The sequence below is a fragment of the Strix aluco genome, chromosome Z (assembly GCF_031877795.1).
Source record: "Strix aluco isolate bStrAlu1 chromosome Z, bStrAlu1.hap1, whole genome shotgun sequence".
Lineage (NCBI taxonomy): Eukaryota > Metazoa > Chordata > Aves > Strigiformes > Strigidae > Strix > Strix aluco.
In genome coordinates this window covers 62193825-62202862 of record NC_133971.1, presented here as the reverse complement: position 1 = coordinate 62202862, position 9038 = coordinate 62193825, and positions in this window count along the sequence as shown.

Genomic DNA, 9038 nt, shown 5'->3' with positions numbered 1-9038 from the left:
ACCGTTTTTGCCTTTTCCATTAAATTTCCACAAACTGGTGAAAAGAACTGTTAATGACTCTTAAGACTTGCATGCTGTGTGCTGAAGTTAATCAAGCTAAGCAGTCTGAAAACTTTAAACTTCCACAGTTGGTCTTAAATTTGTTCTTTGCCTACCAAGAACCAATTTCAGGAAGTAACTGGAATAACTGTAGGATAATTTCTGGATCCTACAGGTTTATAAAAGGATCCAGGTTTATACAAGGATAACTGGGTTATATAAACTGGATCCAGGTTTATACAAGGAAAGATAGCAAACACCTGAACTTTTCCCAGAATAATTTTACCTTGCCATGAATAGTAAGCCATTCTTTTCATTGATTTTCCTCTTATTGATACCATCTTCACAGAGTAAGTTCTCCTTATTCTCAACATATCTTCCTTTCTGTTTGTCCAGTGACTTGTTTTCTCCCTAATGTTTGTGCCTTATGCTTGTACCTGGTTTCTATTTTCTGGACATTTCCATCCTGTGTTTCATCTACATGAAGAGCTCAAGATTTAGGCAAACTGATCTCTTAGTAGTGTTATTATTAACATTTCTAATTCTTATTTTCTGTTGTGCTTATGTGCAGACATAGAAGCCACAGTTTGTTTTCTGGAGCAGAATGTTGCTTTGCCACAGTTGATGGATGGTGATACATAATAAATTAGTAAGCTGTATTCTCAATACATGAAATATATTTCAATACTGAAATCAGTTCGGCATCATTTTGTTTCCCACTGAACAGTGATGTGTGTCTACACAGCCTGCAGCAACAGAGGAGTTGCTGAGAAGAGTTTTATACAATGTAGTGATCCTCTCTACCCATAGGCTGTAGAAATGCTAGTTTCTACTCCTTGCAGTACTGTTTTATTCCCACTGAGTGGCATCAGGTTCATTGCTAGAAAGTGAAAATTATTCAGACTGTCTTGTGTGTGATCATAGAAGGAGAGGTAGAGAAATAAAAATGGCAATGACCACAATAAATCTATAGTAACATGAAAGAAAACTGTAATTTGGGCCAGCAACATGTTGTACCTGATGGCAATGTCTGCAGTGCAGCTACCGCCATGCCTACAACTCAGGTAGATATACCCAAGTTCTCTAAAATGCCAGCAATGATACTGCTGCTGGTGCTATCATGTAGCAGATTGGCAATACCTACCTGAATCTTGAGTCAGGTCCTCAAATACCTACTGCATTCTCTTTCAGGGGGTCTTCACTGCACCTGAAGCATTGGTTTCCAGAGCAGAGATAGTTAGTGTGAAGGTAGATCTCAACAAGCCATCTTCGCAGCAGTTAGGTGGGAAATGTGTGTTAACTGACACAGCTAAACTACAAAGAAGTTCTGGTGGATTTTCTGCCTCCAGCACCAGCAGGAAATAAGAACAGCTGTTTCTCCAAGTTTGCTGATAACTGAGGAGAGATTCCTGAGAATTCTATGCATTCAGGGTAGTGTCTTTGCAGAGCATAGGACAGAAGAACCCACCAAAGAGAAATCAGATCAAGGAACAGAGTCTGTGTAATAAAAGTAGAGTAACAAATAAGAAAATATAAAATTGGCCATTGATTTTCCAGCCGTTCCAGATATTTCAGGAATAATTTAAAGATAACAGAGGATAAGCACCTCTGAAATAACCCTGTGCATCCTTACACCAACTATGCTGATGCTGAAAGAACTGTGGCAGTATGAGAGGATGGTATTAGTGTGTAAGCTAGACACACTTGTGTGTGTTGCACATTTTTTTGTGTTTTGCTGATTTCAGGCTGGAAGAACAGATGTACCTTCATTTCTTGAGGGTAGGCTAATAAAAAGAGCTGAGCATGCTATGCATATAAGAAATTTAAAGATGGACTGATTAGTATTCTGCTCTGTCGCATGAGTGTAAAGCTCAATATGAAAACGAAGCACAAGCCTGAACTGACTCTCTTGCCCAAGGAATGTTAGCATGATCTTAAAAAAAAGCACTGTAGACACCTGCTGATTAGCTACCCAACTCCCACATATGCCACAGTACTTTTCATCAGGATTAGCTGTCCTTTCCAAGAGGACACTGCTAAATTAATGCAAGTATTTTCTGAATTTGCTTCAGAAAACATTCCAGCTGTTCATGAAGTCACCACATTTTTACTTCTGAAACAGCTATGAAAGTCTAGGATGTTACATTCCTGACAGCTGCCTTGCTGCATGTCATAACTGATCCTGGATAAATAGTTGCTCTTGGTCCATTCTAGGCAAAGCTGAAACCACCACATAACACCTGACAGTAACAAAGAGATAAGTAATGAAGAGAGTTGTTTTCAAAGTGAGTGCTTGTCCGCATCTTTAATCTCCGTGGAGCATGACATCACCAACCCATTACTCCCTTGCGGGAGATACAGACATGCAGATAATCACACAGTGATTAAGCAATGCCTACTTTAATATGGTGGACAAGCCTTTTATAATGCAGGTGAGAATCACATGATATAATCACATGGTACAATTCTTTCTGATTGGACAGTTAGCTTTGCACATGCTCCTTAAGCTCTCTTCTGATTGGCTGAGAACTGCCACATCGACATTGTACAAACTTCTTCTCTGCCCAGACCAACACCCTGAAGTTGTTTACCTTCCTGGGTTCTTCCTCATGGTTCCTCATGCTTTCAGAGTCCCTCGTCACATCCTTGCTGAAGCTGAAGCTTTGCCAGTCTTGCGCATATGCAGGATTGCTCACACATCCATTTTCTTGCAGGGACTCCTTCCGAGTCCCCACACTCCCTGGATCTTATAGAAGCTGTGGATAATGTCAACTAGAGCTGTCATGTCTGATTCATTTGTTGTGTCCATTTCATATGGCAGTTATGCTAATTTAGTGTTTGAAAAGAAGTCTGTGTACGTATCATGGAAGCATGGCTGGTGAAGTTGCTGCTAAATGTGGGATATGTTTATTTCGTGTTTTATTTCATAATGTCTGGGATCCTATAGACATTGGCCTGGAATTCAAAAATGGTGCCTTAGGAAGAAAAAGAAGGACTTCTTTAGTCATCGGTATGCCTCAAAACTCATACATCTGTACTCTGCTTCCCCAAATTAGGAAATATTCCTATTGTATGGATTATTAGATGAAATTTATTTACCTTTCTTAGAAGATCTCTCAAACTTAAGTCTATGCATCTGTGGTGGTTTAATCCCTGCTGGGGTCTGAGACCACGCGGCCGCTGCCCCTCCCCCACAAAGGGAGTGAAATACAAAGCCCCGACACTGAGATAAGGTTTAATACAACAGAGCAACAGCAGCACAACAAACAATAACGATAAGAACAACAGTGATAACAATGAACAGAGCAAAGTATATACCAATACAGCAAAGAGAGAACCGGCTGCGCCAACCCACGCGATCACCGATTCTTCCCGCGCTCGCGCCAGGACGTGACATCAGCATGGTATATGAATAACCCGGCTAGAGCTTCCCCCCACTGCTGGGGAAACTTAACCTATCCTGGCTAAACCAGGACATAATCCACCCTTTTATTCTATACCATGTGCGTCACATCTAGCTGCCATTTAGCAATTAGCATTGACAAAGAAAAATTAACAAAAGCACAGTATAATTCATGGTGTGTTTTCACCCACAATCAAGTCCCCTTGTGGCACGCATCGGACCTCTCCATCCTTCTGCATCACCCACCAGGTGCACCCAGGTCCTTGAGCAAAAACAATCCCGTGGATGGGTTTGCCTTTGCCCGGCGCAGGACTAACCGAGACCATTTTTCCCAGCAGATCCCTCATGCGCACCACAGGGACTTTATCCCCGTCTACAACACGTGGAAGTTTTGACTGAGCCGGGCCAGCTCGATTGGCAGATCGTCTTGTGTTGACTAACCAAGTGGCCTTTGTCAGATGTGTGTCCCAGTGTTTGAAGGTTCCACCCCCCATTGCTCTCAATGTAGTTTTTAACAGTCCATTGTAGCGCTTGATCTTCCCAGAGGCTGGTGCATGGTAGGGGATGTGGTAGACCCACTCGATGCCGTGTTCTTCTGCCCAGGCATCTATGAGGTTATTTCGGAAGTGAGTCCCATTGTCTGACTCAATCCTCTCTGGGGTGCCGTGTCGCCACAGGACTCCGTCTTCAAGGCCCAGGATGGTATTCTGGGCGGTGGCGTGGGACACTGGATAAGTTTCGAGCCATCCAGTGGTTGCTTCCACCATTGTGAGCACGTGGCGCTTACCCTGGCGGGTCTGTGGCAGTGTGATGTAGTCGATCTGCCGGGCCTCTCCATATTTATATTTCATCCATCGATCTTCGTTCCACTGGGGCTTCACCAGTTTGGCTTGTTTGATTGCAGCACACGTCTCACATCCGTGGATGATCCCTGCGATGGTGTCAATGGTGAGGTCCACCCCTCGATCTCGAGACCACCTGTATGTTCCATCTCTGCCTTGGTGGTCCGAGGTCTCATGGGCCCACTGGGCTATGAACAGTTCACCTTTATGCTGCCAGTCCAAGTCCACCTGAGCCACTTCGATCTTAGCAGCCTGGTCTGCCTGCTGGTTGTGTTGATGTTCATCAGTGGCCCGACTCTTGGGTATATGGGCATCCACATGGCGCACCTTCACAACGAGGTTCTCCACCCAGGCTGCAATATCCTGCCATACTTCAGCGGCCCAGATGGGTCTGCCCTTGCACTGCCAGTTGTTGTGTTTCCATTGCTGCAACCACATCCACAGGGCACTTGCCGCCACCCACAAGTCAGTGTAGAGATAGAGCCTCGGCCGCTTTTCTTGCTCAGCAATCTCCAAAGCCAATTGGGTGGCTTTCACCTCTGCGAACTGGCTCGATTCACCTTGTCCCTCAACAGCTTCAGTGGTTTGTCATGTGAGATACCACACTGCAGCCTTCCATTGTCGATGTTTTCCCACAATGCGACAAGACCCATCAGTGAACAGGGCATATCGCTTCTCCTCCTCTGGTAGCTCGTTATATGGTGGGGCCTCCTCAGCACGTTTCCCCTCCTGTTCTGGTGACATCCCAGCATCTTTGCTCTCTGGCCAGTTTATGATCATTTCTACTAATCCTGGGCGGTCGAGGTTCCCTATTCGAGCCCGTTGTGTTATCAACGCAACCCATTTACTCCACGTGGCATCTGTTGCATGATGTGTGGAGGGAGCCTTTCCTTTGAACATCCATCCCAGCACCGGCAGTCGGGGTGCCAGGAGGAGCTGTGTCTCAGTGCCGACCACTTCCGAGGCAGCTCGAATTCCTTCGTACGCTGCCAGTATCTCCTTCTCAGTCAGGTTAGTTAGCTTCAGAGCCTTTGTATCCCCAGCTCCAAAAGCCTAGAGGTCAGCCTCGGGATTCCCCCTGTGCTCTCTGCCAAAGGCTCCAGGAAGGGCCATTCTCCCCGGCTGCGGTGTAGAGCACGTTCGTAATCTCCTGCCCTGTCCGGACTGGCCCAAGGGCCACTGCCTGGGTAATCTCCTGCTTAATTTGTTCAAAGGCTTGTTGTTGCTCTGGGCCCCATTTGAAATCGTTCTTCTTGCGGGTTACGTGGTATAGAGGGCTCACAATCAGGCTGTAGTTTGGGATGTGCATCCTCCAGAACCCCACAGCGCCCAGGAAAGATTGAGTCTCCTTTTTAGTGGTTGGTGGGGCCATGGCTGTTATCTTGTTTATTACCTCCATTGGGATGTGGCGACGCCCATCTTGCCATTTTATTCCTAGGAACTGAATCTCCCTTCCAGTAAATCCGATTATCCCTTTCCTCCACCTGGCTGGAGGCAGGGCCCCTCTAATCCTGCTCACCATCACTCACTTGATCTAAGAGTGACTCCTGCAAGAATGACTTGCTGGTCTCCTCAAGAGGGTCAAGCATACTGTTGGCCATTCTATTCTGTCTGGGGGATTTCCAACTGGACACTGGAGCTGCGTCTCTCTTGGAAGACTCCCCTTTCATGGTGGTCTTCGCTTTCAGCTGCTGTACTCGTGCAGCTAGGGTGGAAGTGGGCTGTCCATGCCATCTCCTCATGTTTTCCCCATGGTCGCGGAGGAAGAACCACAGGGTGCCCCGTGGTGTGTACCTTCCACTGCCCTTCTCTTGGGTGGGGAAGCGCCTGCTTCTAATAGCTGAGACATTGGCCCATGCAGGTGGAATGTAGGACATGTCCTCTTCCATTTTCTGGAGCCTCTGAGACAGTTCCTCTACAGCTGAAACCAAAGCATGTTGGGAGGAAGGGAGATTTCCCTCATATTGCCGGAGCTGGACAATCACTTCATCCACTGTCTGAGTCTGGGTGTCTCGCTACCAGGACGCTACTGCTAATGCTTTGGAATGTGCCTCTGGTCCACTTTGCAGGAACTTCCGCCACATCAGCTGTGTGTAAGGGGCCTAATCTGGATCCATTGGTGACCGCTCATCATTCAGATCACCATAGACCATGTCAAACACAGCCAATTCCCTGAGGTTTTGAATGCCTTTCTCCATGTCAGTCCACTTGCCTAACTGACATAGAACATCATCCTTGTAGGGGTACCTCTCCCTCACACCGAGCAGGAGTTGCCTCCAAAGGCTGAGGGTTTGAGCCTGTTTCCCTATTGCCTTGTCAATACCAGCCTGCTTGGCTAAAGGTCCCAGCTGCTTGGCCTCTCTCCCTTCCAATTCAAAACCAGCAGCTCCACTGTCCCAGCATCAGAGCAGCCAGGTGCAAATTTGCTCGCCTGGAAGGCGGCTGAAATCCTTCCGCATATCTTGCAACTCACTGAGGGATAGAGATCGGATGATTACCTCCGGCTCTTCCTCCTGCTCTCGTGATGGGCCTGGTTCATCATCACCCTGTACACTGCGAGGGGATTTTTTCGTATATTTGGTTTTCCGTATCGGGGCAACTGATATTGGTACTGCTTGTCCCTCTGGCCCAGCTGCTGTACCAGTAAGTTCACTCTCAGATTCTTCAGCCCCTTCTCCCCCTTGAGGGCAGTGAACAGTGTTAAAAATGACATGGTAAGCATGGGCAAGCCCCCAGCACATTGCAAGGATTTGTGTCTCCCGGGGTTTGTCAGATTGGCAACACACCTTTTCCAAATATTCCACCAGTTTATCAGGACTCTGCACTTGTTCAGGGGTGAAATCCCAGAACATTGTGGGTGACCACTGACTCAGGCACTTGCTCATCTTTTCCCACACACCTTGCCATTTACAACTATCTGCCCTCAGGGTAGGTTTCTGGGTGGTGCTATTGTTGGAGAAGTACCGCATGGCCCAAAACAAGATCAGGCACACATTTAGAAAGCATTGTACCGCGAACACAGTGGCCAGGATGCTCCAGGGATAGCTGAAACTCTCAAAAACCGAGAGGATCTCTTCCCCTGGCTCACCCATAGAGGGGGTGAGACCCCAAACAAAAGCCCAGGCAGCAAACAGGTACCGGTTCACCCCCATAAGCAGCAATACAAGCCCATTATAAGCAGTTTGCAGCCAGTACAGCAAAACAAGACCCTTGACACATTTTCCACCGACAACAAACACCAGCACCAGGAACACACAGTGGATATAAGGATTAATCCAGCCCCACCACGCAAGCAAATTGGCCAGCATTGCAAACGTTTCTTATCAAACAAATGCAAATAAAAACAGAAAAATTACACCTAACAGATTGCTCTAACACACCTTCTCCTTTTGTCCTTATCTCAGTCTTCTCCAGCCCCATGTTGGAGCGCCAAAGTTGTGGTGGTTTAGCCCCTGTCGGGGTCTGAGACCACGCGGCTGCTGCCCCTCCCCCACAAAGGGAGTGAAATACAAAGCCCTGAGACTGAGATAAGGAGAGGTTTAATACAACAGAGCAACAGCAGCACAACAAACAATAACAGTAAGAATAACAGTGATAACAATGAACAGAGCAAAGTATATACCGATACAGCAGTGAGAGAACCGGCTGCGCCAACCCACGCGATCACCGATTCTTCCCGTGCTTGTGCCAGGACATGACGTCAGCATGGTATATGAATAACCCGGCTAGAGCTTCCCCCCACTGCTGGGGAAACTTAACCCTATCCTGGCTAAACCAGGACAGCATCAGAATCAAGTCAGATGAAAATAGTAATCTTTGCCAGATAGGAAAATGGACATTCCTATTGTCTGTTCTCATCCTGCCATGTTTGTGATTTGTAGTCATCTGCCACATTGTCTTCTTCCGGTCCAGTTCCCACTCTGTTCTGTAGTTTTCTGTCTCATTCATGTTTCCCCATTTTCCAACAATCTCTCATCCTCCTCAGGCTGCTTACTTCGATCTTCTAGTACATTTTCTTCTGTTTCTTCTCTCTATAGCACCATATATTTATTAACCTTGCCTATTTCTTTCATATTTCTTTCAGTGTCACTCCTCACAGTTATTACCACATTCCCAGTTTCCCTGATTTTTTTGCTTTTTCCATGCCATCCTCACCATTTTGTCACGGCTTAGTACACCTCTCAGTCTCCTGTCTCTCACTCAGAATCTGCCTGTTCACCCCATCTTTGTCACCTTACTCATGCATGCTTTCAATGAACACTCATATACTCAGGCCTCACCTTTACCTCTGCATACCTTCCAGCTTTGTGTTTCAGTACTGTTACCTTCCTTCTTTTCTACAATATTCCTCCAGTAGGTCACCTTCTCCTGTCTCCTTTCATTTTTTTCTCTGAACTTGTTTGCTAACATGCTTTGAAAAAATTAGCTAAGAAAATAAATCATAGGAAGTTCACTTGACCATTTATCTCCTAACATAACATTATTTTGGTTTATTTTCCTTAGGTGCTCTTTGACACCAATCTATCTTGCAAAGTGGAGAAATAGAAGTGTTTCTTAAACTGAGCAGTAGTGCGGCTCAGATCCCTCCTCCCTCACGTCAGTTTAGATTCTCACAAATATTTAAAATTTCTCTTCTCCTACAACCTTTAAAGCAGCAATATTGTGTTGATTCCTAGGTAAAGCCTGGGACTGAGGACTGGAGCAGCTTGCAGCCAATGCTGCTGGATCTGTCCAGAAGCTCCTTAGCATACACC